Source organism: Schistocerca americana, unplaced genomic scaffold (assembly GCF_021461395.2).
Source record: "Schistocerca americana isolate TAMUIC-IGC-003095 unplaced genomic scaffold, iqSchAmer2.1 HiC_scaffold_311, whole genome shotgun sequence".
NCBI lineage: Eukaryota > Metazoa > Arthropoda > Insecta > Orthoptera > Acrididae > Schistocerca > Schistocerca americana.
In genome coordinates this window covers 60,262-85,902 of record NW_025726029.1, presented here as the reverse complement: position 1 = coordinate 85,902, position 25,641 = coordinate 60,262, and the positions used below count along the sequence as shown (strand labels likewise).

The window sequence follows — 25,641 nt, the reverse complement described above, 5'->3', positions numbered from 1 at the left end:
CTGCAAGCTTCCTGTGTTCGCGCCTATGTCACCTCTGCTTGCTTGTCAGAGACAGAGTATCGCAAAACATACAACTCACTCCATGAATTGATTGCTACGGCATCTGTCATCAGCAGTCACAACTAGCAACACCAGTAGCAGCCGACTGCACGTCAAGAATTGGAATGTGCAGTGGGATTTTTGTGAATTCGGCGCAAGGCTGATCTTTGCGACATAGGTTTGAGAATCTTATGGGAACACTTGTACTGTTTCTAAATTAAGTGTAGTGGTGGGAGGAGGGTGCTTCGTGCGCATTACAGCACGCTTGCCAATTGTGGCTGCTAATCGTTGGCTCGTATCTGCCTTGACACATTTTCTGGCTGTGAATTATTCCACTTGCATGGCAGTGTGCGCATGTTGGTGTGTTAAAAATTCTGGAGGCGCTGGGTATCGATCCCAGTACCTCTCGCATGCTAAGCGAGCGCTCTACCATCTGAGCTACGCCCCCTGCTGACGAACTGCGCTACATACAGCCATATCAATGACACAGACCCTTGCACTCCCATTATTCCGCTGACAAACACTACTCTCAATGTGTCCGTGAGGGTGTCTTTCAGGTTTCCTGCATTCTGTATCGAATCGTAGTTGGCCAAAATCAAAGTGGCACGCACGACGTCGAAAATAGCGTTCGGCCAACGCTCTGGGGTAGACGAACGTGTTGTCCACTCTCTAGACTTCATTGAGGTTAGGCCGTTATACCTAAGGCAGATTTGCACTCGATGACACCTCGACAACAGCCGGTCCTCACATTTACGTCTTGCTCTCCTTACGTCAGTATACGAGTCTGTGACGCTGGCTTTGCAACATCTTGCGTGCCTTTAGGCTCGCCGCGACCAACACTTACCACAAAACATGGAGGCGCCGGGGCTTGAACCCGGGACCTTTCACATGCAAAGCGAACGCTCTACCAACTGAGCTACGCCCCCAAGCACAACCAAGCTGCGCTGTTCTCCGTTCTTTGCTACTCTTATGTGCACGGACACGATGGTTGGTTGGTTTGCAGGGGTGAAGGGACCAGAGTACAAAGGCGCGGACACGTTCACATACGCAAGAGTTCCAAGTAGTTTCGATGCTCTGGTATTACGACTGCAAATTCCGTCCGTTTTTAACGTCTTAAATTGAAGGGACAGTCACAAGTTGCTCCGTTTTCACTCCATGTCGACAATCACACAGCACCTGAGGTAACAAGCACATCTGAAGACCCATTGTGCACTCGACTGTTCATGCCAACTCACTGCCTCGCACTTTACTACTGTGTACCACTCTTGTCGTCCAACTGCAAAAGACTGGCCCACAACAACTTTCCGCGTCTCCATTGCACTGCGCAAACTACGAAACGCTCCCCAAACATGGCACTCACCCACGCAGACGACTTTTCCGACTTTACACGACGCTCACGCAACGCTCACGCTAGTGACAGCCTTATTTAGAGCTTGACGTCGCACACAAGCGAATGAGCACATTTCGCCTACGACTTAGGCCGCCCTCCTAGTGTGGCTGTTCGGTGTCTGCAGGCAGCGAGGGGCTGCAAGCTTCCTGTGTTCGCGCCTATGTCACCTCTGCTTGCTTGTCAGAGACAGAGTATCGCAAAACATACAACTCACTCCATGAATTGATTGCTACGGCATCTGTCATCAGCAGTCACAACTAGCAACACCAGTAGCAGCCGACTGCACGTCAAGAATTGGAATGTGCAGTGGGATTTTTGTGAATTCGGCGCAAGGCTGATCTTTGCGACATAGGTTTGAGAATCTTATGGGAACACTTGTACTGTTTCTAAATTAAGTGTAGTGGTGGGAGGAGGGTGCTTCGTGCGCATTACAGCACGCTTGCCAATTGTGGCTGCTAATCGTTGGCTCGTATCTGCCTTGACACATTTTCTGGCTGTGAATTATTCCACTTGCATGGCAGTGTGCGCATGTTGGTGTGTTAAAAATTCTGGAGGCGCTGGGTATCGATCCCAGTACCTCTCGCATGCTAAGCGAGCGCTCTACCATCTGAGCTACGCCCCCTGCTGACGAACTGCGCTACATACAGCCATATCAATGACACAGACCCTTGCACTCCCATTATTCCGCTGACAAACACTACTCTCAATGTGTCCGTGAGGGTGTCTTTCAGGTTTCCTGCATTCTGTATCGAATCGTAGTTGGCCAAAATCAAAGTGGCACGCACGACGTCGAAAATAGCGTTCGGCCAACGCTCTGGGGTAGACGAACGTGTTGTCCACTCTCTAGACTTCATTGAGGTTAGGCCGTTATACCTAAGGCAGATTTGCACTCGATGACACCTCGACAACAGCCGGTCCTCACATTTACGTCTTGCTCTCCTTACGTCAGTATACGAGTCTGTGACGCTGGCTTTGCAACATCTTGCGTGCCTTTAGGCTCGCCGCGACCAACACTTACCACAAAACATGGAGGCGCCGGGGCTTGAACCCGGGACCTTTCACATGCAAAGCGAACGCTCTACCAACTGAGCTACGCCCCCAAGCACAACCAAGCTGCGCTGTTCTCCGTTCTTTGCTACTCTTATGTGCACGGACACGATGGTTGGTTGGTTTGCAGGGGTGAAGGGACCAGAGTACAAAGGCGCGGACACGTTCACATACGCAAGAGTTCCAAGTAGTTTCGATGCTCTGGTATTACGACTGCAAATTCCGTCCGTTTTTAACGTCTTAAATTGAAGGGACAGTCACAAGTTGCTCCGTTTTCACTCCATGTCGACAATCACACAGCACCTGAGGTAACAAGCACATCTGAAGACCCATTGTGCACTCGACTGTTCATGCCAACTCACTGCCTCGCACTTTACTACTGTGTACCACTCTTGTCGTCCAACTGCAAAAGACTGGCCCACAACAACTTTCCGCGTCTCCATTGCACTGCGCAAACTACGAAACGCTCCCCAAACATGGCACTCACCCACGCAGACGACTTTTCCGACTTTACACGACGCTCACGCAACGCTCACGCTAGTGACAGCCTTATTTAGAGCTTGACGTCGCACACAAGCGAATGAGCACATTTCGCCTACGACTTAGGCCGCCCTCCTAGTGTGGCTGTTCGGTGTCTGCAGGCAGCGAGGGGCTGCAAGCTTCCTGTGTTCGCGCCTATGTCACCTCTGCTTGCTTGTCAGAGACAGAGTATCGCAAAACATACAACTCACTCCATGAATTGATTGCTACGGCATCTGTCATCAGCAGTCACAACTAGCAACACCAGTAGCAGCCGACTGCACGTCAAGAATTGGAATGTGCAGTGGGATTTTTGTGAATTCGGCGCAAGGCTGATCTTTGCGACATAGGTTTGAGAATCTTATGGGAACACTTGTACTGTTTCTAAATTAAGTGTAGTGGTGGGAGGAGGGTGCTTCGTGCGCATTACAGCACGCTTGCCAATTGTGGCTGCTAATCGTTGGCTCGTATCTGCCTTGACACATTTTCTGGCTGTGAATTATTCCACTTGCATGGCAGTGTGCGCATGTTGGTGTGTTAAAAATTCTGGAGGCGCTGGGTATCGATCCCAGTACCTCTCGCATGCTAAGCGAGCGCTCTACCATCTGAGCTACGCCCCCTGCTGACGAACTGCGCTACATACAGCCATATCAATGACACAGACCCTTGCACTCCCATTATTCCGCTGACAAACACTACTCTCAATGTGTCCGTGAGGGTGTCTTTCAGGTTTCCTGCATTCTGTATCGAATCGTAGTTGGCCAAAATCAAAGTGGCACGCACGACGTCGAAAATAGCGTTCGGCCAACGCTCTGGGGTAGACGAACGTGTTGTCCACTCTCTAGACTTCATTGAGGTTAGGCCGTTATACCTAAGGCAGATTTGCACTCGATGACACCTCGACAACAGCCGGTCCTCACATTTACGTCTTGCTCTCCTTACGTCAGTATACGAGTCTGTGACGCTGGCTTTGCAACATCTTGCGTGCCTTTAGGCTCGCCGCGACCAACACTTACCACAAAACATGGAGGCGCCGGGGCTTGAACCCGGGACCTTTCACATGCAAAGCGAACGCTCTACCAACTGAGCTACGCCCCCAAGCGCAACCAAGCTGCGCTGTTCTCCGTTCTTTGCTACTCTTATGTGCACGGACACGATGGTTGGTTGGTTTGCAGGGGTGAAGGGACCAGAGTACAAAGGCGCGGACACGTTCACATACGCAAGAGTTCCAAGTAGTTTCGATGCTCTGGTATTACGACTGCAAATTCCGTCCGTTTTTAACGTCTTAAATTGAAGGGACAGTCACAAGTTGCTCCGTTTTCACTCCATGTCGACAATCACACAGCACCTGAGGTAACAAGCACATCTGAAGACCCATTGTGCACTCGACTGTTCATGCCAACTCACTGCCTCGCACTTTACTACTGTGTACCACTCTTGTCGTCCAACTGCAAAAGACTGGCCCACAACAACTTTCCGCGTCTCCATTGCACTGCGCAAACTACGAAACGCTCCCCAAACATGGCACTCACCCACGCAGACGACTTTTCCGACTTTACACGACGCTCACGCAACGCTCACGCTAGTGACAGCCTTATTTAGAGCTTGACGTCGCACACAAGCGAATGAGCACATTTCGCCTACGACTTAGGCCGCCCTCCTAGTGTGGCTGTTCGGTGTCTGCAGGCAGCGAGGGGCTGCAAGCTTCCTGTGTTCGCGCCTATGTCACCTCTGCTTGCTTGTCAGAGACAGAGTATCGCAAAACATACAACTCACTCCATGAATTGATTGCTACGGCATCTGTCATCAGCAGTCACAACTAGCAACACCAGTAGCAGCCGACTGCACGTCAAGAATTGGAATGTGCAGTGGGATTTTTGTGAATTCGGCGCAAGGCTGATCTTTGCGACATAGGTTTGAGAATCTTATGGGAACACTTGTACTGTTTCTAAATTAAGTGTAGTGGTGGGAGGAGGGTGCTTCGTGCGCATTACAGCACGCTTGCCAATTGTGGCTGCTAATCGTTGGCTCGTATCTGCCTTGACACATTTTCTGGCTGTGAATTATTCCACTTGCATGGCAGTGTGCGCATGTTGGTGTGTTAAAAATTCTGGAGGCGCTGGGTATCGATCCCAGTACCTCTCGCATGCTAAGCGAGCGCTCTACCATCTGAGCTACGCCCCCTGCTGACGAACTGCGCTACATACAGCCATATCAATGACACAGACCCTTGCACTCCCATTATTCCGCTGACAAACACTACTCTCAATGTGTCCGTGAGGGTGTCTTTCAGGTTTCCTGCATTCTGTATCGAATCGTAGTTGGCCAAAATCAAAGTGGCACGCACGACGTCGAAAATAGCGTTCGGCCAACGCTCTGGGGTAGACGAACGTGTTGTCCACTCTCTAGACTTCATTGAGGTTAGGCCGTTATACCTAAGGCAGATTTGCACTCGATGACACCTCGACAACAGCCGGTCCTCACATTTACGTCTTGCTCTCCTTACGTCAGTATACGAGTCTGTGACGCTGGCTTTGCAACATCTTGCGTGCCTTTAGGCTCGCCGCGACCAACACTTACCACAAAACATGGAGGCGCCGGGGCTTGAACCCGGGACCTTTCACATGCAAAGCGAACGCTCTACCAACTGAGCTACGCCCCCAAGCACAACCAAGCTGCGCTGTTCTCCGTTCTTTGCTACTCTTATGTGCACGGACACGATGGTTGGTTGGTTTGCAGGGGTGAAGGGACCAGAGTACAAAGGCGCGGACACGTTCACATACGCAAGAGTTCCAAGTAGTTTCGATGCTCTGGTATTACGACTGCAAATTCCGTCCGTTTTTAACGTCTTAAATTGAAGGGACAGTCACAAGTTGCTCCGTTTTCACTCCATGTCGACAATCACACAGCACCTGAGGTAACAAGCACATCTGAAGACCCATTGTGCACTCGACTGTTCATGCCAACTCACTGCCTCGCACTTTACTACTGTGTACCACTCTTGTCGTCCAACTGCAAAAGACTGGCCCACAACAACTTTCCGCGTCTCCATTGCACTGCGCAAACTACGAAACGCTCCCCAAACATGGCACTCACCCACGCAGACGACTTTTCCGACTTTACACGACGCTCACGCTAGTGACAGCCTTATTTAGAGCTTGACGTCGCACACAAGCGAATGAGCACATTTCGCCTACGACTTAGGCCGCCCTCCTAGTGTGGCTGTTCGGTGTCTGCAGGCAGCGAGGGGCTGCAAGCTTCCTGTGTTCGCGCCTATGTCACCTCTGCTTGCTTGTCAGAGACAGAGTATCGCAAAACATACAACTCACTCCATGAATTGATTGCTACGGCATCTGTCATCAGCAGTCACAACTAGCAACACCAGTAGCAGCCGACTGCACGTCAAGAATTGGAATGTGCAGTGGGATTTTTGTGAATTCGGCGCAAGGCTGATCTTTGCGACATAGGTTTGAGAATCTTATGGGAACACTTGTACTGTTTCTAAATTAAGTGTAGTGGTGGGAGGAGGGTGCTTCGTGCGCATTACAGCACGCTTGCCAATTGTGGCTGCTAATCGTTGGCTCGTATCTGCCTTGACACATTTTCTGGCTGTGAATTATTCCACTTGCATGGCAGTGTGCGCATGTTGGTGTGTTAAAAATTCTGGAGGCGCTGGGTATCGATCCCAGTACCTCTCGCATGCTAAGCGAGCGCTCTACCATCTGAGCTACGCCCCCTGCTGACGAACTGCGCTACATACAGCCATATCAATGACACAGACCCTTGCACTCCCATTATTCCGCTGACAAACACTACTCTCAATGTGTCCGTGAGGGTGTCTTTCAGGTTTCCTGCATTCTGTATCGAATCGTAGTTGGCCAAAATCAAAGTGGCACGCACGACGTCGAAAATAGCGTTCGGCCAACGCTCTGGGGTAGACGAACGTGTTGTCCACTCTCTAGACTTCATTGAGGTTAGGCCGTTATACCTAAGGCAGATTTGCACTCGATGACACCTCGACAACAGCCGGTCCTCACATTTACGTCTTGCTCTCCTTACGTCAGTATACGAGTCTGTGACGCTGGCTTTGCAACATCTTGCGTGCCTTTAGGCTCGCCGCGACCAACACTTACCACAAAACATGGAGGCGCCGGGGCTTGAACCCGGGACCTTTCACATGCAAAGCGAACGCTCTACCAACTGAGCTACGCCCCCAAGCACAACCAAGCTGCGCTGTTCTCCGTTCTTTGCTACTCTTATGTGCACGGACACGATGGTTGGTTGGTTTGCAGGGGTGAAGGGACCAGAGTACAAAGGCGCGGACACGTTCACATACGCAAGAGTTCCAAGTAGTTTCGATGCTCTGGTATTACGACTGCAAATTCCGTCCGTTTTTAACGTCTTAAATTGAAGGGACAGTCACAAGTTGCTCCGTTTTCACTCCATGTCGACAATCACACAGCACCTGAGGTAACAAGCACATCTGAAGACCCATTGTGCACTCGACTGTTCATGCCAACTCACTGCCTCGCACTTTACTACTGTGTACCACTCTTGTCGTCCAACTGCAAAAGACTGGCCCACAACAACTTTCCGCGTCTCCATTGCACTGCGCAAACTACGAAACGCTCCCCAAACATGGCACTCACCCACGCAGACGACTTTTCCGACTTTACACGACGCTCACGCAACGCTCACGCTAGTGACAGCCTTATTTAGAGCTTGACGTCGCACACAAGCGAATGAGCACATTTCGCCTACGACTTAGGCCGCCCTCCTAGTGTGGCTGTTCGGTGTCTGCAGGCAGCGAGGGGCTGCAAGCTTCCTGTGTTCGCGCCTATGTCACCTCTGCTTGCTTGTCAGAGACAGAGTATCGCAAAACATACAACTCACTCCATGAATTGATTGCTACGGCATCTGTCATCAGCAGTCACAACTAGCAACACCAGTAGCAGCCGACTGCACGTCAAGAATTGGAATGTGCAGTGGGATTTTTGTGAATTCGGCGCAAGGCTGATCTTTGCGACATAGGTTTGAGAATCTTATGGGAACACTTGTACTGTTTCTAAATTAAGTGTAGTGGTGGGAGGAGGGTGCTTCGTGCGCATTACAGCACGCTTGCCAATTGTGGCTGCTAATCGTTGGCTCGTATCTGCCTTGACACATTTTCTGGCTGTGAATTATTCCACTTGCATGGCAGTGTGCGCATGTTGGTGTGTTAAAAATTCTGGAGGCGCTGGGTATCGATCCCAGTACCTCTCGCATGCTAAGCGAGCGCTCTACCATCTGATCTACGCCCCCTGCTGACGAACTGCGCTACATACAGCCATATCAATGACACAGACCCTTGCACTCCCATTATTCCGCTGACAAACACTACTCTCAATGTGTCCGTGAGGGTGTCTTTCAGGTTTCCTGCATTCTGTATCGAATCGTAGTTGGCCAAAATCAAAGTGGCACGCACGACGTCGAAAATAGCGTTCGGCCAACGCTCTGGGGTAGACGAACGTGTTGTCCACTCTCTAGACTTCATTGAGGTTAGGCCGTTATACCTAAGGCAGATTTGCACTCGATGACACCTCGACAACAGCCGGTCCTCACATTTACGTCTTGCTCTCCTTACGTCAGTATACGAGTCTGTGACGCTGGCTTTGCAACATCTTGCGTGCCTTTAGGCTCGCCGCGACCAACACTTACCACAAAACATGGAGGCGCCGGGGCTTGAACCCGGGACCTTTCACATGCAAAGCGAACGCTCTACCAACTGAGCTACGCCCCCAAGCACAACCAAGCTGCGCTGTTCTCCGTTCTTTGCTACTCTTATGTGCACGGACACGATGGTTGGTTGGTTTGCAGGGGTGAAGGGACCAGAGTACAAAGGCGCGGACACGTTCACATACGCAAGAGTTCCAAGTAGTTTCGATGCTCTGGTATTACGACTGCAAATTCCGTCCGTTTTTAACGTCTTAAATTGAAGGGACAGTCACAAGTTGCTCCGTTTTCACTCCATGTCGACAATCACACAGCACCTGAGGTAACAAGCACATCTGAAGACCCATTGTGCACTCGACTGTTCATGCCAACTCACTGCCTCGCACTTTACTACTGTGTACCACTCTTGTCGTCCAACTGCAAAAGACTGGCCCACAACAACTTTCCGCGTCTCCATTGCACTGCGCAAACTACGAAACGCTCCCCAAACATGGCACTCACCCACGCAGACGACTTTTCCGACTTTACACGACGCTCACGCAACGCTCACGCTAGTGACAGCCTTATTTAGAGCTTGACGTCGCACACAAGCGAATGAGCACATTTCGCCTACGACTTAGGCCGCCCTCCTAGTGTGGCTGTTCGGTGTCTGCAGGCAGCGAGGGGCTGCAAGCTTCCTGTGTTCGCGCCTATGTCACCTCTGCTTGCTTGTCAGAGACAGAGTATCGCAAAACATACAACTCACTCCATGAATTGATTGCTACGGCATCTGTCATCAGCAGTCACAACTAGCAACACCAGTAGCAGCCGACTGCACGTCAAGAATTGGAATGTGCAGTGGGATTTTTGTGAATTCGGCGCAAGGCTGATCTTTGCGACATAGGTTTGAGAATCTTATGGGAACACTTGTACTGTTTCTAAATTAAGTGTAGTGGTGGGAGGAGGGTGCTTCGTGCGCATTACAGCACGCTTGCCAATTGTGGCTGCTAATCGTTGGCTCGTATCTGCCTTGACACATTTTCTGGCTGTGAATTATTCCACTTACATGGCAGTGTGCGCATGTTGGTGTGTTAAAAATTCTGGAGGCGCTGGGTATCGATCCCAGTACCTCTCGCATGCTAAGCGAGCGCTCTACCATCTGAGCTACGCCCCCTGCTGACGAACTGCGCTACATACAGCCATATCAATGACACAGACCCTTGCACTCCCATTATTCCGCTGACAAACACTACTCTCAATGTGTCCGTGAGGGTGTCTTTCAGGTTTCCTGCATTCTGTATCGAATCGTAGTTGGCCAAAATCAAAGTGGCACGCACGACGTCGAAAATAGCGTTCGGCCAACGCTCTGGGGTAGACGAACGTGTTGTCCACTCTCTAGACTTCATTGAGGTTAGGCCGTTATACCTAAGGCAGATTTGCACTCGATGACACCTCGACAACAGCCGGTCCTCACATTTACGTCTTGCTCTCCTTACGTCAGTATACGAGTCTGTGACGCTGGCTTTGCAACATCTTGCGTGCCTTTAGGCTCGCCGCGACCAACACTTACCACAAAACATGGAGGCGCCGGGGCTTGAACCCGGGACCTTTCACATGCAAAGCGAACGCTCTACCAACTGAGCTACGCCCCCAAGCACAACCAAGCTGCGCTGTTCTCCGTTCTTTGCTACTCTTATGTGCACGGACACGATGGTTGGTTGGTTTGCAGGGGTGAAGGGACCAGAGTACAAAGGCGCGGACACGTTCACATACGCAAGAGTTCCAAGTAGTTTCGATGCTCTGGTATTACGACTGCAAATTCCGTCCGTTTTTAACGTCTTAAATTGAAGGGACAGTCACAAGTTGCTCCGTTTTCACTCCATGTCGACAATCACACAGCACCTGAGGTAACAAGCACATCTGAAGACCCATTGTGCACTCGACTGTTCATGCCAACTCACTGCCTCGCACTTTACTACTGTGTACCACTCTTGTCGTCCAACTGCAAAAGACTGGCCCACAACAACTTTCCGCGTCTCCATTGCACTGCGCAAACTACGAAACGCTCCCCAAACATGGCACTCACCCACGCAGACGACTTTTCCGACTTTACACGACGCTCACGCAACGCTCACGCTAGTGACAGCCTTATTTAGAGCTTGACGTCGCACACAAGCGAATGAGCACATTTCGCCTACGACTTAGGCCGCCCTCCTAGTGTGGCTGTTCGGTGTCTGCAGGCAGCGAGGGGCTGCAAGCTTCCTGTGTTCGCGCCTATGTCACCTCTGCTTGCTTGTCAGAGACAGAGTATCGCAAAACATACAACTCACTCCATGAATTGATTGCTACGGCATCTGTCATCAGCAGTCACAACTAGCAACACCAGTAGCAGCCGACTGCACGTCAAGAATTGGAATGTGCAGTGGGATTTTTGTGAATTCGGCGCAAGGCTGATCTTTGCGACATAGGTTTGAGAATCTTATGGGAACACTTGTACTGTTTCTAAATTAAGTGTAGTGGTGGGAGGAGGGTGCTTCGTGCGCATTACAGCACGCTTGCCAATTGTGGCTGCTAATCGTTGGCTCGTATCTGCCTTGACACATTTTCTGGCTGTGAATTATTCCACTTGCATGGCAGTGTGCGCATGTTGGTGTGTTAAAAATTCTGGAGGCGCTGGGTATCGATCCCAGTACCTCTCGCATGCTAAGCGAGCGCTCTACCATCTGAGCTACGCCCCCTGCTGACGAACTGCGCTACATACAGCCATATCAATGACACAGACCCTTGCACTCCCATTATTCCGCTGACAAACACTACTCTCAATGTGTCCGTGAGGGTGTCTTTCAGGTTTCCTGCATTCTGTATCGAATCGTAGTTGGCCAAAATCAAAGTGGCACGCACGACGTCGAAAATAGCGTTCGGCCAACGCTCTGGGGTAGACGAACGTGTTGTCCACTCTCTAGACTTCATTGAGGTTAGGCCGTTATACCTAAGGCAGATTTGCACTCGATGACACCTCGACAACAGCCGGTCCTCACATTTACGTCTTGCTCTCCTTACGTCAGTATACGAGTCTGTGACGCTGGCTTTGCAACATCTTGCGTGCCTTTAGGCTCGCCGCGACCAACACTTACCACAAAACATGGAGGCGCCGGGGCTTGAACCCGGGACCTTTCACATGCAAAGCGAACGCTCTACCAACTGAGCTACGCCCCCAAGCACAACCAAGCTGCGCTGTTCTCCGTTCTTTGCTACTCTTATGTGCACGGACACGATGGTTGGTTGGTTTGCAGGGGTGAAGGGACCAGAGTACAAAGGCGCGGACACGTTCACATACGCAAGAGTTCCAAGTAGTTTCGATGCTCTGGTATTACGACTGCAAATTCCGTCCGTTTTTAACGTCTTAAATTGAAGGGACAGTCACAAGTTGCTCCGTTTTCACTCCATGTCGACAATCACACAGCACCTGAGGTAACAAGCACATCTGAAGACCCATTGTGCACTCGACTGTTCATGCCAACTCACTGCCTCGCACTTTACTACTGTGTACCACTCTTGTCGTCCAACTGCAAAAGACTGGCCCACAACAACTTTCCGCGTCTCCATTGCACTGCGCAAACTACGAAACGCTCCCCAAACATGGCACTCACCCACGCAGACGACTTTTCCGACTTTACACGACGCTCACGCAACGCTCACGCTAGTGACAGCCTTATTTAGAGCTTGACGTCGCACACAAGCGAATGAGCACATTTCGCCTACGACTTAGGCCGCCCTCCTAGTGTGGCTGTTCGGTGTCTGCAGGCAGCGAGGGGCTGCAAGCTTCCTGTGTTCGCGCCTATGTCACCTCTGCTTGCTTGTCAGAGACAGAGTATCGCAAAACATACAACTCACTCCATGAATTGATTGCTACGGCATCTGTCATCAGCAGTCACAACTAGCAACACCAGTAGCAGCCGACTGCACGTCAAGAATTGGAATGTGCAGTGGGATTTTTGTGAATTCGGCGCAAGGCTGATCTTTGCGACATAGGTTTGAGAATCTTATGGGAACACTTGTACTGTTTCTAAATTAAGTGTAGTGGTGGGAGGAGGGTGCTTCGTGCGCATTACAGCACGCTTGCCAATTGTGGCTGCTAATCGTTGGCTCGTATCTGCCTTGACACATTTTCTGGCTGTGAATTATTCCACTTGCATGGCAGTGTGCGCATGTTGGTGTGTTAAAAATTCTGGAGGCGCTGGGTATCGATCCCAGTACCTCTCGCATGCTAAGCGAGCGCTCTACCATCTGAGCTACGCCCCCTGCTGACGAACTGCGCTACATACAGCCATATCAATGACACAGACCCTTGCACTCCCATTATTCCGCTGACAAACACTACTCTCAATGTGTCCGTGAGGGTGTCTTTCAGGTTTCCTGCATTCTGTATCGAATCGTAGTTGGCCAAAATCAAAGTGGCACGCACGACGTCGAAAATAGCGTTCGGCCAACGCTCTGGGGTAGACGAACGTGTTGTCCACTCTCTAGACTTCATTGAGGTTAGGCCGTTATACCTAAGGCAGATTTGCACTCGATGACACCTCGACAACAGCCGGTCCTCACATTTACGTCTTGCTCTCCTTACGTCAGTATACGAGTCTGTGACGCTGGCTTTGCAACATCTTGCGTGCCTTTAGGCTCGCCGCGACCAACACTTACCACAAAACATGGAGGCGCCGGGGCTTGAACCCGGGACCTTTCACATGCAAAGCGAACGCTCTACCAACTGAGCTACGCCCCCAAGCACAACCAAGCTGCGCTGTTCTCCGTTCTTTGCTACTCTTATGTGCACGGACACGATGGTTGGTTGGTTTGCAGGGGTGAAGGGACCAGAGTACAAAGGCGCGGACACGTTCACATACGCAAGAGTTCCAAGTAGTTTCGATGCTCTGGTATTACGACTGCAAATTCCGTCCGTTTTTAACGTCTTAAATTGAAGGGACAGTCACAAGTTGCTCCGTTTTCACTCCATGTCGACAATCACACAGCACCTGAGGTAACAAGCACATCTGAAGACCCATTGTGCACTCGACTGTTCATGCCAACTCACTGCCTCGCACTTTACTACTGTGTACCACTCTTGTCGTCCAACTGCAAAAGACTGGCCCACAACAACTTTCCGCGTCTCCATTGCACTGCGCAAACTACGAAACGCTCCCCAAACATGGCACTCACCCACGCAGACGACTTTTCCGACTTTACACGACGCTCACGCAACGCTCACGCTAGTGACAGCCTTATTTAGAGCTTGACGTCGCACACAAGCGAATGAGCACATTTCGCCTACGACTTAGGCCGCCCTCCTAGTGTGGCTGTTCGGTGTCTGCAGGCAGCGAGGGGCTGCAAGCTTCCTGTGTTCGCGCCTATGTCACCTCTGCTTGCTTGTCAGAGACAGAGTATCGCAAAACATACAACTCACTCCATGAATTGATTGCTACGGCATCTGTCATCAGCAGTCACAACTAGCAACACCAGTAGCAGCCGACTGCACGTCAAGAATTGGAATGTGCAGTGGGATTTTTGTGAATTCGGCGCAAGGCTGATCTTTGCGACATAGGTTTGAGAATCTTATGGGAACACTTGTACTGTTTCTAAATTAAGTGTAGTGGTGGGAGGAGGGTGCTTCGTGCGCATTACAGCACGCTTGCCAATTGTGGCTGCTAATCGTTGGCTCGTATCTGCCTTGACACATTTTCTGGCTGTGAATTATTCCACTTGCATGGCAGTGTGCGCATGTTGGTGTGTTAAAAATTCTGGAGGCGCTGGGTATCGATCCCAGTACCTCTCGCATGCTAAGCGAGCGCTCTACCATCTGAGCTACGCCCCCTGCTGACGAACTGCGCTACATACAGCCATATCAATGACACAGACCCTTGCACTCCCATTATTCCGCTGACAAACACTACTCTCAATGTGTCCGTGAGGGTGTCTTTCAGGTTTCCTGCATTCTGTATCGAATCGTAGTTGGCCAAAATCAAAGTGGCACGCACGACGTCGAAAATAGCGTTCGGCCAACGCTCTGGGGTAGACGAACGTGTTGTCCACTCTCTAGACTTCATTGAGGTTAGGCCGTTATACCTAAGGCAGATTTGCACTCGATGACACCTCGACAACAGCCGGTCCTCACATTTACGTCTTGCTCTCCTTACGTCAGTATACGAGTCTGTGACGCTGGCTTTGCAACATCTTGCGTGCCTTTAGGCTCGCCGCGACCAACACTTACCACAAAACATGGAGGCGCCGGGGCTTGAACCCGGGACCTTTCACATGCAAAGCGAACGCTCTACCAACTGAGCTACGCCCCCAAGCACAACCAAGCTGCGCTGTTCTCCGTTCTTTGCTACTCTTATGTGCACGGACACGATGGTTGGTTGGTTTGCAGGGGTGAAGGGACCAGAGTACAAAGGCGCGGACACGTTCACATACGCAAGAGTTCCAAGTAGTTTCGATGCTCTGGTATTACGACTGCAAATTCCGTCCGTTTTTAACGTCTTAAATTGAAGGGACAGTCACAAGTTGCTCCGTTTTCACTCCATGTCGACAATCACACAGCACCTGAGGTAACAAGCACATCTGAAGACCCATTGTGCACTCGACTGTTCATGCCAACTCACTGCCTCGCACTTTACTACTGTGTACCACTCTTGTCGTCCAACTGCAAAAGACTGGCCCACAACAACTTTCCGCGTCTCCATTGCACTGCGCAAACTACGAAACGCTCCCCAAACATGGCACTCACCCACGCAGACGACTTTTCCGACTTTACACGACGCTCACGCAACGCTCACGCTAGTGACAGCCTTATTTAGAGCTTGACGTCGCACACAAGCGAATGAGCACATTTCGCCTACGACTTAGGCCGCCCTCCTAGTGTGGCTGTTCGGTGTCTGCAGGCAGCGAGGGGCTGCAAGCTTCCTGTGTTCGCGCCTATGTCACCTCTGCTTGCTTGTCAGAGACAGAGTATCGCAAAACATACAACTCACTCCATGAATTGATTGCTACGGCATCTGTCATCAGCAGTCACAACTAGCAACACCAGTAGCAGCCGACTGCACGTCAAGAATTGGAATGTGCAGTGGGATTTTTGTGAATTCGGCGCAAGGCTGATCTTTGCGACATAGGTTTGAGAATCTTATGGGAACACTTGTACTGTTTCTAAATTAAGTGTAGTGGTGGGAGGAGGGTGCTTCGTGCGCATTACAGCACGCTTGCCAATTGTGGCTGCTAATCGTTGGCTCGTATCTGCCTTGACACATTTTCTGGCTGTGAATTATTCCACTTGCATGGCAGTGTGCGCATGTTGGTGTGTTAAAAATTCTGGAGGCGCTGGGTATCGATCCCAGTACCTCTCGCATGCTAAGCGAGCGCTCTACCATCTGAGCTACGCCCCCTGCTGACGAACTGCGCTACATACAGCCATATCAATGACACAGACCCTTGCACTCCCATTATTCCGCTGACAAACACTACTCTCAATGTGTCCGTGAGGGTGTCTTTCAGGTTTCCTGCATTCTGTATCGAATCGTAGTTGGCCAAAATCAAAGTGGCACGCACGACGTCGAAAATAGCGTTCGGCCAACGCTCTGGGGTAGACGAACGTGTTGTCCACTCTCTAGACTTCATTGAGGTTAGGCCGTTATACCTAAGGCAGATTTGCACTCGATGACACCTCGACAACAGCCGGTCCTCACATTTACGTCTTGCTCTCCTTACGTCAGTATACGAGTCTGTGACGCTGGCTTTGCAACATCTTGCGTGCCTTTAGGCTCGCCGCGACCAACACTTACCACAAAACATGGAGGCGCCGGGGCTTGAACCCGGGACCTTTCACATGCAAAGCGAACGCTCTACCAACTGAGCTACGCCCCCAAGCACAACCAAGCTGCGCTGTTCTCCGTTCTTTGCTACTCTTATGTGCACGGACACGATGGTTGGTTGGTTTGCAGGGGTGAAGGGACCAGAGTACAAAGGCGCGGACACGTTCACATACGCAAGAGTTCCAAGTAGTTTCGATGCTCTGGTATTACGACTGCAAATTCCGTCCGTTTTTAACGTCTTAAATTGAAGGGACAGTCACAAGTTGCTCCGTTTTCACTCCATGTCGACAATCACACAGCACCTGAGGTAACAAGCACATCTGAAGACCCATTGTGCACTCGACTGTTCATGCCAACTCACTGCCTCGCACTTTACTACTGTGTACCACTCTTGTCGTCCAACTGCAAAAGACTGGCCCACAACAACTTTCCGCGTCTCCATTGCACTGCGCAAACTACGAAACGCTCCCCAAACATGGCACTCACCCACGCAGACGACTTTTCCGACTTTACACGACGCTCACGCAACGCTCACGCTAGTGACAGCCTTATTTAGAGCTTGACGTCGCACACAAGCGAATGAGCACATTTCGCCTACGACTTAGGCCGCCCTCCTAGTGTGGCTGTTCGGTGTCTGCAGGCAGCGAGGGGCTGCAAGCTTCCTGTGTTCGCGCCTATGTCACCTCTGCTTGCTTGTCAGAGACAGAGTATCGCAAAACATACAACTCACTCCATGAATTGATTGCTACGGCATCTGTCATCAGCAGTCACAACTAGCAACACCAGTAGCAGCCGACTGCACGTCAAGAATTGGAATGTGCAGTGGGATTTTTGTGAATTCGGCGCAAGGCTGATCTTTGCGACATAGGTTTGAGAATCTTATGGGAACACTTGTACTGTTTCTAAATTAAGTGTAGTGGTGGGAGGAGGGTGCTTCGTGCGCATTACAGCACGCTTGCCAATTGTGGCTGCTAATCGTTGGCTCGTATCTGCCTTGACACATTTTCTGGCTGTGAATTATTCCACTTGCATGGCAGTGTGCGCATGTTGGTGTGTTAAAAATTCTGGAGGCGCTGGGTATCGATCCCAGTACCTCTCGCATGCTAAGCGAGCGCTCTACCATCTGAGCTACGCCCCCTGCTGACGAACTGCGCTACATACAGCCATATCAATGACACAGACCCTTGCACTCCCATTATTCCGCTGACAAACACTACTCTCAATGTGTCCGTGAGGGTGTCTTTCAGGTTTCCTGCATTCTGTATCGAATCGTAGTTGGCCAAAATCAAAGTGGCACGCACGACGTCGAAAATAGCGTTCGGCCAACGCTCTGGGGTAGACGAACGTGTTGTCCACTCTCTAGACTTCATTGAGGTTAGGCCGTTATACCTAAGGCAGATTTGCACTCGATGACACCTCGACAACAGCCGGTCCTCACATTTACGTCTTGCTCTCCTTACGTCAGTATACGAGTCTGTGACGCTGGCTTTGCAACATCTTGCGTGCCTTTAGGCTCGCCGCGACCAACACTTACCACAAAACATGGAGGCGCCGGGGCTTGAACCCGGGACCTTTCACATGCAAAGCGAACGCTCTACCAACTGAGCTACGCCCCCAAGCACAACCAAGCTGCGCTGTTCTCCGTTCTTTGCTACTCTTATGTGCACGGACACGATGGTTGGTTGGTTTGCAGGGGTGAAGGGACCAGAGTACAAAGGCGCGGACACGTTCACATACGCAAGAGTTCCAAGTAGTTTCGATGCTCTGGTATTACGACTGCAAATTCCGTCCGTTTTTAACGTCTTAAATTGAAGGGACAGTCACAAGTTGCTCCGTTTTCACTCCATGTCGACAATCACACAGCACCTGAGGTAACAAGCACATCTGAAGACCCATTGTGCACTCGACTGTTCATGCCAACTCACTGCCTCGCACTTTACTACTGTGTACCACTCTTGTCGTCCAACTGCAAAAGACTGGCCCACAACAACTTTCCGCGTCTCCATTGCACTGCGCAAACTACGAAACGCTCCCCAAACATGGCACTCACCCACGCAGACGACTTTTCCGACTTTACACGACGCTCACGCAACGCTCACGCTAGTGACAGCCTTATTTAGAGCTTGACGTCGCACACAAGCGAATGAGCACATTTCGCCTACGACTTAGGCCGCCCTCCTAGTGTGGCTGTTCGGTGTCTGCAGGCAGCGAGGGGCTGCAAGCTTCCTGTGTTCGCGCCTATGTCACCTCTGCTTGCTTGTCAGAGACAGAGTATCGCAAAACATACAACTCACTCCATGAATTGATTGCTACGGCATCTGTCATCAGCAGTCACAACTAGCAACACCAGTAGCAGCCGACTGCACGTCAAGAATTGGAATGTGCAGTGGGATTTTTGTGAATTCGGCGCAAGGCTGATCTTTGCGACATAGGTTTGAGAATCTTATGGGAACACTTGTACTGTTTCTAAATTAAGTGTAGTGGTGGGAGGAGGGTGCTTCGTGCGCATTACAGCACGCTTGCCAATTGTGGCTGCTAATCGTTGGCTCGTATCTGCCTTGACACATTTTCTGGCTGTGAATTATTCCACTTGCATGGCAGTGTGCGCATGTTGGTGTGTTAAAAATTCTGGAGGCGCTGGGTATCGATCCCAGTACCTCTCGCATGCTAAGCGAGCGCTCTACCATCTGAGCTACGCCCCCTGCTGACGAACTGCGCTACATACAGCCATATCAATGACACAGACCCTTGCACTCCCATTATTCCGCTGACAAACACTACTCTCAATGTGTCCGTGAGGGTGTCTTTCAGGTTTCCTGCATTCTGTATCGAATCGTAGTTGGCCAAAATCAAAGTGGCACGCACGACGTCGAAAATAGCGTTCGGCCAACGCTCTGGGGTAGACGAACGTGTTGTCCACTCTCTAGACTTCATTGAGGTTAGGCCGTTATACCTAAGGCAGATTTGCACTCGATGACACCTCGACAACAGCCGGTCCTCACATTTACGTCTTGCTCTCCTTACGTCAGTATACGAGTCTGTGACGCTGGCTTTGCAACATCTTGCGTGCCTTTAGGCTCGCCGCGACCAACACTTACCACAAAACATGGAGGCGCCGGGGCTTGAACCCGGGACCTTTCACATGCAAAGCGAACGCTCTACCAACTGAGCTACGCCCCCAAGCACAACCAAGCTGCGCTGTTCTCCGTTCTTTGCTACTCTTATGTGCACGGACACGATGGTTGGTTGGTTTGCAGGGGTGAAGGGACCAGAGTACAAAGGCGCGGACACGTTCACATACGCAAGAGTTCCAAGTAGTTTCGATGCTCTGGTATTACGACTGCAAATTCCGTCCGTTTTTAACGTCTTAAATTGAAGGGACAGTCACAAGTTGCTCCGTTTTCACTCCATGTCGACAATCACACAGCACCTGAGGTAACAAGCACATCTGAAGACCCATTGTGCACTCGACTGTTCATGCCAACTCACTGCCTCGCACTTTACTACTGTGTACCACTCTTGTCGTCCAACTGCAAAAGACTGGCCCACAACAACTTTCCGCGTCTCCATTGCACTGCGCAAACTACGAAACGCTCCCCAAACATGGCACTCACCCACGCAGACGACTTTTCCGACTTTACACGACGCTCACGCAACGCTCACGCTAGTGACAGCCTTATTTAGAGCTTGACGTCGCACACAAGCGAATGAGCACATTTCGCCTACGACTTAGGCCGCCCTCCTAGTGTGGCTGTTCGGTGTCTGCAGGCAGCGAGGGGCTGCAAGCTTCCTGTGTTCGCGCCTATGTCACCTCTGCTTGCTTGTCAGAGACAGAGTATCGCAAAACATACAACTCACTCCATGAATTGATTGCTACGGCATCTGTCATCAGCAGTCACAACTAGCAACACCAGTAGCAGCCGACTGCACGTCAAGAATTGGAATGTGCAGTGGGATTTTTGTGAATTCGGCGCAAGGCTGATCTTTGCGACATAGGTTTGAGAATCTTATGGGAACACTTGTACTGTTTCTAAATTAAGTGTAGTGGTGGGAGGAGGGTGCTTCGTGCGCATTACAGCACGCTTGCCAATTGTGGCTGCTAATCGTTGGCTCGTATCTGCCTTGACACATTTTCTGGCTGTGAATTATTCCACTTGCATGGCAGTGTGCGCATGTTGGTGTGTTAAAAATTCTGGAGGCGCTGGGTATCGATCCCAGTACCTCTCGCATGCTAAGCGAGCGCTCTACCATCTGAGCTACGCCCCCTGCTGACGAACTGCGCTACATACAGCCATATCAATGACACAGACCCTTGCACTCCCATTATTCCGCTGACAAACACTACTCTCAATGTGTCCGTGAGGGTGTCTTTCAGGTTTCCTGCATTCTGTATCGAATCGTAGTTGGCCAAAATCAAAGTGGCACGCACGACGTCGAAAATAGCGTTCGGCCAACGCTCTGGGGTAGACGAACGTGTTGTCCACTCTCTAGACTTCATTGAGGTTAGGCCGTTATACCTAAGGCAGATTTGCACTCGATGACACCTCGACAACAGCCGGTCCTCACATTTACGTCTTGCTCTCCTTACGTCAGTATACGAGTCTGTGACGCTGGCTTTGCAACATCTTGCGTGCCTTTAGGCTCGCCGCGACCAACACTTACCACAAAACATGGAGGCGCCGGGGCTTGAACCCGGGACCTTTCACATGCAAAGCGAACGCTCTACCAACTGAGCTACGCCCCCAAGCACAACCAAGCTGCGCTGTTCTCCGTTCTTTGCTACTCTTATGTGCACGGACACGATGGTTGGTTGGTTTGCAGGGGTGAAGGGACCAGAGTACAAAGGCGCGGACACGTTCACATACGCAAGAGTTCCAAGTAGTTTCGATGCTCTGGTATTACGACTGCAAATTCCGTCCGTTTTTAACGTCTTAAATTGAAGGGACAGTCACAAGTTGCTCCGTTTTCACTCCATGTCGACAATCACACAGCACCTGAGGTAACAAGCACATCTGAAGACCCATTGTGCACTCGACTGTTCATGCCAACTCACTGCCTCGCACTTTACTACTGTGTACCACTCTTGTCGTCCAACTGCAAAAGACTGGCCCACAACAACTTTCCGCGTCTCCATTGCACTGCGCAAACTACGAAACGCTCCCCAAACATGGCACTCACCCACGCAGACGACTTTTCCGACTTTACACGACGCTCACGCAACGCTCACGCTAGTGACAGCCTTATTTAGAGCTTGACGTCGCACACAAGCGAATGAGCACATTTCGCCTACGACTTAGGCCGCCCTCCTAGTGTGGCTGTTCGGTGTCTGCAGGCAGCGAGGGGCTGCAAGCTTCCTGTGTTCGCGCCTATGTCACCTCTGCTTGCTTGTCAGAGACAGAGTATCGCAAAACATACAACTCACTCCATGAATTGATTGCTACGGCATCTGTCATCAGCAGTCACAACTAGCAACACCAGTAGCAGCCGACTGCACGTCAAGAATTGGAATGTGCAGTGGGATTTTTGTGAATTCGGCGCAAGGCTGATCTTTGCGACATAGGTTTGAGAATCTTATGGGAACACTTGTACTGTTTCTAAATTAAGTGTAGTGGTGGGAGGAGGGTGCTTCGTGCGCATTACAGCACGCTTGCCAATTGTGGCTGCTAATCGTTGGCTCGTATCTGCCTTGACACATTTTCTGGCTGTGAATTATTCCACTTGCATGGCAGTGTGCGCATGTTGGTGTGTTAAAAATTCTGGAGGCGCTGGGTATCGATCCCAGTACCTCTCGCATGCTAAGCGAGCGCTCTACCATCTGAGCTACGCCCCCTGCTGACGAACTGCGCTACATACAGCCATATCAATGACACAGACCCTTGCACTCCCATTATTCCGCTGACAAACACTACTCTCAATGTGTCCGTGAGGGTGTCTTTCAGGTTTCCTGCATTCTGTATCGAATCGTAGTTGGCCAAAATCAAAGTGGCACGCACGACGTCGAAAATAGCGTTCGGCCAACGCTCTGGGGTAGACGAACGTGTTGTCCACTCTCTAGACTTCATTGAGGTTAGGCCGTTATACCTAAGGCAGATTTGCACTCGATGACACCTCGACAACAGCCGGTCCTCACATTTACGTCTTGCTCTCCTTACGTCAGTATACGAGTCTGTGACGCTGGCTTTGCAACATCTTGCGTGCCTTTAGGCTCGCCGCGACCAACACTTACCACAAAACATGGAGGCGCCGGGGCTTGAACCCGGGACCTTTCACATGCAAAGCGAACGCTCTACCAACTGAGCTACGCCCCCAAGCACAACCAAGCTGCGCTGTTCTCCGTTCTTTGCTACTCTTATGTGCACGGACACGATGGTTGGTTGGTTTGCAGGGGTGAAGGGACCAGAGTACAAAGGCGCGGACACGTTCACATACGCAAGAGTTCCAAGTAGTTTCGATGCTCTGGTATTACGACTGCAAATTCCGTCCGTTTTTAACGTCTTAAATTGAAGGGACAGTCACAAGTTGCTCCGTTTTCACTCCATGTCGACAATCACACAGCACCTGAGGTAACAAGCACATCTGAAGACCCATTGTGCACTCGACTGTTCATGCCAACTCACTGCCTCGCACTTTACTACTGTGTACCACTCTTGTCGTCCAACTGCAAAAGACTGGCCCACAACAACTTTCCGCGTCTCCATTGCACTGCGCAAACTACGAAACGCTCCCCAAACATGGCACTCACCCACGCAGACGACTTTTCCGACTTTACACGACGCTCACGCAACGCTCACGCTAGTGACAGCCTTATTTAGAGCTTGACGTCGCACACAAGCGAATGAGCACATTTCGCCTACGACTTAGGCCGCCCTCCTAGTGTGGCTGTTCGGTGTCTGCAGGCAGCGAGGGGCTGCAAGCTTCCTGTGTTCGCGCCTATGTCACCTCTGCTTGCTTGTCAGAGACAGAGTATCGCAAAACATACAACTCACTCCATGAATTGATTGCTACGGCATCTGTCATCAGCAGTCACAACTAGCAACACCAGTAGCAGCCGACTGCACGTCAAGAATTGGAATGTGCAGTGGGATTTTTGTGAATTCGGCGCAAGGCTGATCTTTGCGACATAGGTTTGAGAATCTTATGGGAACACTTGTACTGTTTCTAAATTAAGTGTAGTGGTGGGAGGAGGGTGCTTCGTGCGCATTACAGCACGCTTGCCAATTGTGGCTGCTAATCGTTGGCTCGTATCTGCCTTGACACATTTTCTGGCTGTGAATTATTCCACTTGCATGGCAGTGTGCGCATGTTGGTGTGTTAAAAATTCTGGAGGCGCTGGGTATCGATCCCAGTACCTCTCGCATGCTAAGCGAGCGCTCTACCATCTGAGCTACGCCCCCTGCTGACGAACTGCGCTACATACAGCCATATCAATGACACAGACCCTTGCACTCCCATTATTCCGCTGACAAACACTACTCTCAATGTGTCCGTGAGGGTGTCTTTCAGGTTTCCTGCATTCTGTATCGAATCGTAGTTGGCCAAAATCAAAGTGGCACGCACGACGTCGAAAATAGCGTTCGGCCAACGCTCTGGGGTAGACGAACGTGTTGTCCACTCTCTAGACTTCATTGAGGTTAGGCCGTTATACCTAAGGCAGATTTGCACTCGATGACACCTCGACAACAGCCGGTCCTCACATTTACGTCTTGCTCTCCTTACGTCAGTATACGAGTCTGTGACGCTGGCTTTGCAACATCTTGCGTGCCTTTAGGCTCGCCGCGACCAACACTTACCACAAAACATGGAGGCGCCGGGGCTTGAACCCGGGACCTTTCACATGCAAAGCGAACGCTCTACCAACTGAGCTACGCCCCCAAGCACAACCAAGCTGCGCTGTTCTCCGTTCTTTGCTACTCTTATGTGCACGGACACGATGGTTGGTTGGTTTGCAGGGGTGAAGGGACCAGAGTACAAAGGCGCGGACACGTTCACATACGCAAGAGTTCCAAGTAGTTTCGATGCTCTGGTATTACGACTGCAAATTCCGTCCGTTTTTAACGTCTTAAATTGAAGGGACAGTCACAAGTTGCTCCGTTTTCACTCCATGTCGACAATCACACAGCACCTGAGGTAACAAGCACATCTGAAGACCCATTGTGCACTCGACTGTTCATGCCAACTCACTGCCTCGCACTTTACTACTGTGTACCACTCTTGTCGTCCAACTGCAAAAGACTGGCCCACAACAACTTTCCGCGTCTCCATTGCACTGCGCAAACTACGAAACGCTCCCCAAACATGGCACTCACCCACGCAGACGACTTTTCCGACTTTACACGACGCTCACGCAACGCTCACGCTAGTGACAGCCTTATTTAGAGCTTGACGTCGCACACAAGCGAATGAGCACATTTCGCCTACGACTTAGGCCGCCCTCCTAGTGTGGCTGTTCGGTGTCTGCAGGCAGCGAGGGGCTGCAAGCTTCCTGTGTTCGCGCCTATGTCACCTCTGCTTGCTTGTCAGAGACAGAGTATCGCAAAACATACAACTCACTCCATGAATTGATTGCTACGGCATCTGTCATCAGCAGTCACAACTAGCAACACCAGTAGCAGCCGACTGCACGTCAAGAATTGGAATGTGCAGTGGGATTTTTGTGAATTCGGCGCAAGGCTGATCTTTGCGACATAGGTTTGAGAATCTTATGGGAACACTTGTACTGTTTCTAAATTAAGTGTAGTGGTGGGAGGAGGGTGCTTCGTGCGCATTACAGCACGCTTGCCAATTGTGGCTGCTAATCGTTGGCTCGTATCTGCCTTGACACATTTTCTGGCTGTGAATTATTCCACTTGCATGGCAGTGTGCGCATGTTGGTGTGTTAAAAATTCTGGAGGCGCTGGGTATCGATCCCAGTACCTCTCGCATGCTAAGCGAGCGCTCTACCATCTGAGCTACGCCCCCTGCTGACGAACTGCGCTACATACAGCCATATCAATGACACAGACCCTTGCACTCCCATTATTCCGCTGACAAACACTACTCTCAATGTGTCCGTGAGGGTGTCTTTCAGGTTTCCTGCATTCTGTATCGAATCGTAGTTGG

The 25,641-nt window shown here is 50.8% G+C and overlaps 33 non-coding genes across 33 annotated transcripts; all 33 read right to left on the bottom strand.

The window, feature by feature from the left end:
- Window positions 1-414: 414 nt before the first annotated feature.
- On the bottom strand, window positions 415-487 carry Trnaa-agc. The gene has a single exon. It is a non-coding gene; the product is annotated as a tRNA-Ala (tRNA).
- A 405-nt stretch (window positions 488-892) lies between these two features.
- Window positions 893-965, bottom strand: Trnaa-ugc. Its single transcript has one exon. It is a non-coding gene; the product is annotated as a tRNA-Ala (tRNA).
- A 1,013-nt stretch (window positions 966-1,978) lies between these two features.
- Trnaa-agc lies at window positions 1,979-2,051 on the bottom strand. The gene has a single exon. It is a non-coding gene; the product is annotated as a tRNA-Ala (tRNA).
- A 405-nt stretch (window positions 2,052-2,456) lies between these two features.
- Window positions 2,457-2,529, bottom strand: Trnaa-ugc. Its single transcript has one exon. It is a non-coding gene; the product is annotated as a tRNA-Ala (tRNA).
- A 1,013-nt stretch (window positions 2,530-3,542) lies between these two features.
- On the bottom strand, window positions 3,543-3,615 carry Trnaa-agc. Its single transcript has one exon. It is a non-coding gene; the product is annotated as a tRNA-Ala (tRNA).
- A 405-nt stretch (window positions 3,616-4,020) lies between these two features.
- Window positions 4,021-4,093, bottom strand: Trnaa-ugc. Its single transcript has one exon. It is a non-coding gene; the product is annotated as a tRNA-Ala (tRNA).
- A 1,013-nt stretch (window positions 4,094-5,106) lies between these two features.
- On the bottom strand, window positions 5,107-5,179 carry Trnaa-agc. Its single transcript has one exon. It is a non-coding gene; the product is annotated as a tRNA-Ala (tRNA).
- A 405-nt stretch (window positions 5,180-5,584) lies between these two features.
- On the bottom strand, window positions 5,585-5,657 carry Trnaa-ugc. Its single transcript has one exon. It is a non-coding gene; the product is annotated as a tRNA-Ala (tRNA).
- Window positions 5,658-6,659: 1,002 nt separating this feature from the next.
- On the bottom strand, window positions 6,660-6,732 carry Trnaa-agc. The gene has a single exon. It is a non-coding gene; the product is annotated as a tRNA-Ala (tRNA).
- A 405-nt stretch (window positions 6,733-7,137) lies between these two features.
- Window positions 7,138-7,210, bottom strand: Trnaa-ugc. The gene has a single exon. It is a non-coding gene; the product is annotated as a tRNA-Ala (tRNA).
- Window positions 7,211-8,223: 1,013 nt separating this feature from the next.
- Trnaa-agc lies at window positions 8,224-8,296 on the bottom strand. Its single transcript has one exon. It is a non-coding gene; the product is annotated as a tRNA-Ala (tRNA).
- A 405-nt stretch (window positions 8,297-8,701) lies between these two features.
- On the bottom strand, window positions 8,702-8,774 carry Trnaa-ugc. Its single transcript has one exon. It is a non-coding gene; the product is annotated as a tRNA-Ala (tRNA).
- A 1,013-nt stretch (window positions 8,775-9,787) lies between these two features.
- Window positions 9,788-9,860, bottom strand: Trnaa-agc. Its single transcript has one exon. It is a non-coding gene; the product is annotated as a tRNA-Ala (tRNA).
- Window positions 9,861-10,265: 405 nt separating this feature from the next.
- On the bottom strand, window positions 10,266-10,338 carry Trnaa-ugc. Its single transcript has one exon. It is a non-coding gene; the product is annotated as a tRNA-Ala (tRNA).
- Window positions 10,339-11,351: 1,013 nt separating this feature from the next.
- Window positions 11,352-11,424, bottom strand: Trnaa-agc. Its single transcript has one exon. It is a non-coding gene; the product is annotated as a tRNA-Ala (tRNA).
- A 405-nt stretch (window positions 11,425-11,829) lies between these two features.
- Trnaa-ugc lies at window positions 11,830-11,902 on the bottom strand. Its single transcript has one exon. It is a non-coding gene; the product is annotated as a tRNA-Ala (tRNA).
- Window positions 11,903-12,915: 1,013 nt separating this feature from the next.
- Window positions 12,916-12,988, bottom strand: Trnaa-agc. The gene has a single exon. It is a non-coding gene; the product is annotated as a tRNA-Ala (tRNA).
- A 405-nt stretch (window positions 12,989-13,393) lies between these two features.
- On the bottom strand, window positions 13,394-13,466 carry Trnaa-ugc. Its single transcript has one exon. It is a non-coding gene; the product is annotated as a tRNA-Ala (tRNA).
- A 1,013-nt stretch (window positions 13,467-14,479) lies between these two features.
- On the bottom strand, window positions 14,480-14,552 carry Trnaa-agc. The gene has a single exon. It is a non-coding gene; the product is annotated as a tRNA-Ala (tRNA).
- A 405-nt stretch (window positions 14,553-14,957) lies between these two features.
- Window positions 14,958-15,030, bottom strand: Trnaa-ugc. Its single transcript has one exon. It is a non-coding gene; the product is annotated as a tRNA-Ala (tRNA).
- A 1,013-nt stretch (window positions 15,031-16,043) lies between these two features.
- On the bottom strand, window positions 16,044-16,116 carry Trnaa-agc. Its single transcript has one exon. It is a non-coding gene; the product is annotated as a tRNA-Ala (tRNA).
- A 405-nt stretch (window positions 16,117-16,521) lies between these two features.
- Trnaa-ugc lies at window positions 16,522-16,594 on the bottom strand. Its single transcript has one exon. It is a non-coding gene; the product is annotated as a tRNA-Ala (tRNA).
- A 1,013-nt stretch (window positions 16,595-17,607) lies between these two features.
- Window positions 17,608-17,680, bottom strand: Trnaa-agc. The gene has a single exon. It is a non-coding gene; the product is annotated as a tRNA-Ala (tRNA).
- A 405-nt stretch (window positions 17,681-18,085) lies between these two features.
- Trnaa-ugc lies at window positions 18,086-18,158 on the bottom strand. The gene has a single exon. It is a non-coding gene; the product is annotated as a tRNA-Ala (tRNA).
- Window positions 18,159-19,171: 1,013 nt separating this feature from the next.
- Window positions 19,172-19,244, bottom strand: Trnaa-agc. The gene has a single exon. It is a non-coding gene; the product is annotated as a tRNA-Ala (tRNA).
- Window positions 19,245-19,649: 405 nt separating this feature from the next.
- Trnaa-ugc lies at window positions 19,650-19,722 on the bottom strand. The gene has a single exon. It is a non-coding gene; the product is annotated as a tRNA-Ala (tRNA).
- Window positions 19,723-20,735: 1,013 nt separating this feature from the next.
- Window positions 20,736-20,808, bottom strand: Trnaa-agc. Its single transcript has one exon. It is a non-coding gene; the product is annotated as a tRNA-Ala (tRNA).
- Window positions 20,809-21,213: 405 nt separating this feature from the next.
- Window positions 21,214-21,286, bottom strand: Trnaa-ugc. Its single transcript has one exon. It is a non-coding gene; the product is annotated as a tRNA-Ala (tRNA).
- A 1,013-nt stretch (window positions 21,287-22,299) lies between these two features.
- Trnaa-agc lies at window positions 22,300-22,372 on the bottom strand. Its single transcript has one exon. It is a non-coding gene; the product is annotated as a tRNA-Ala (tRNA).
- A 405-nt stretch (window positions 22,373-22,777) lies between these two features.
- Trnaa-ugc lies at window positions 22,778-22,850 on the bottom strand. Its single transcript has one exon. It is a non-coding gene; the product is annotated as a tRNA-Ala (tRNA).
- A 1,013-nt stretch (window positions 22,851-23,863) lies between these two features.
- On the bottom strand, window positions 23,864-23,936 carry Trnaa-agc. Its single transcript has one exon. It is a non-coding gene; the product is annotated as a tRNA-Ala (tRNA).
- Window positions 23,937-24,341: 405 nt separating this feature from the next.
- Window positions 24,342-24,414, bottom strand: Trnaa-ugc. Its single transcript has one exon. It is a non-coding gene; the product is annotated as a tRNA-Ala (tRNA).
- A 1,013-nt stretch (window positions 24,415-25,427) lies between these two features.
- Window positions 25,428-25,500, bottom strand: Trnaa-agc. The gene has a single exon. It is a non-coding gene; the product is annotated as a tRNA-Ala (tRNA).
- Window positions 25,501-25,641: the final 141 nt, after the last annotated feature.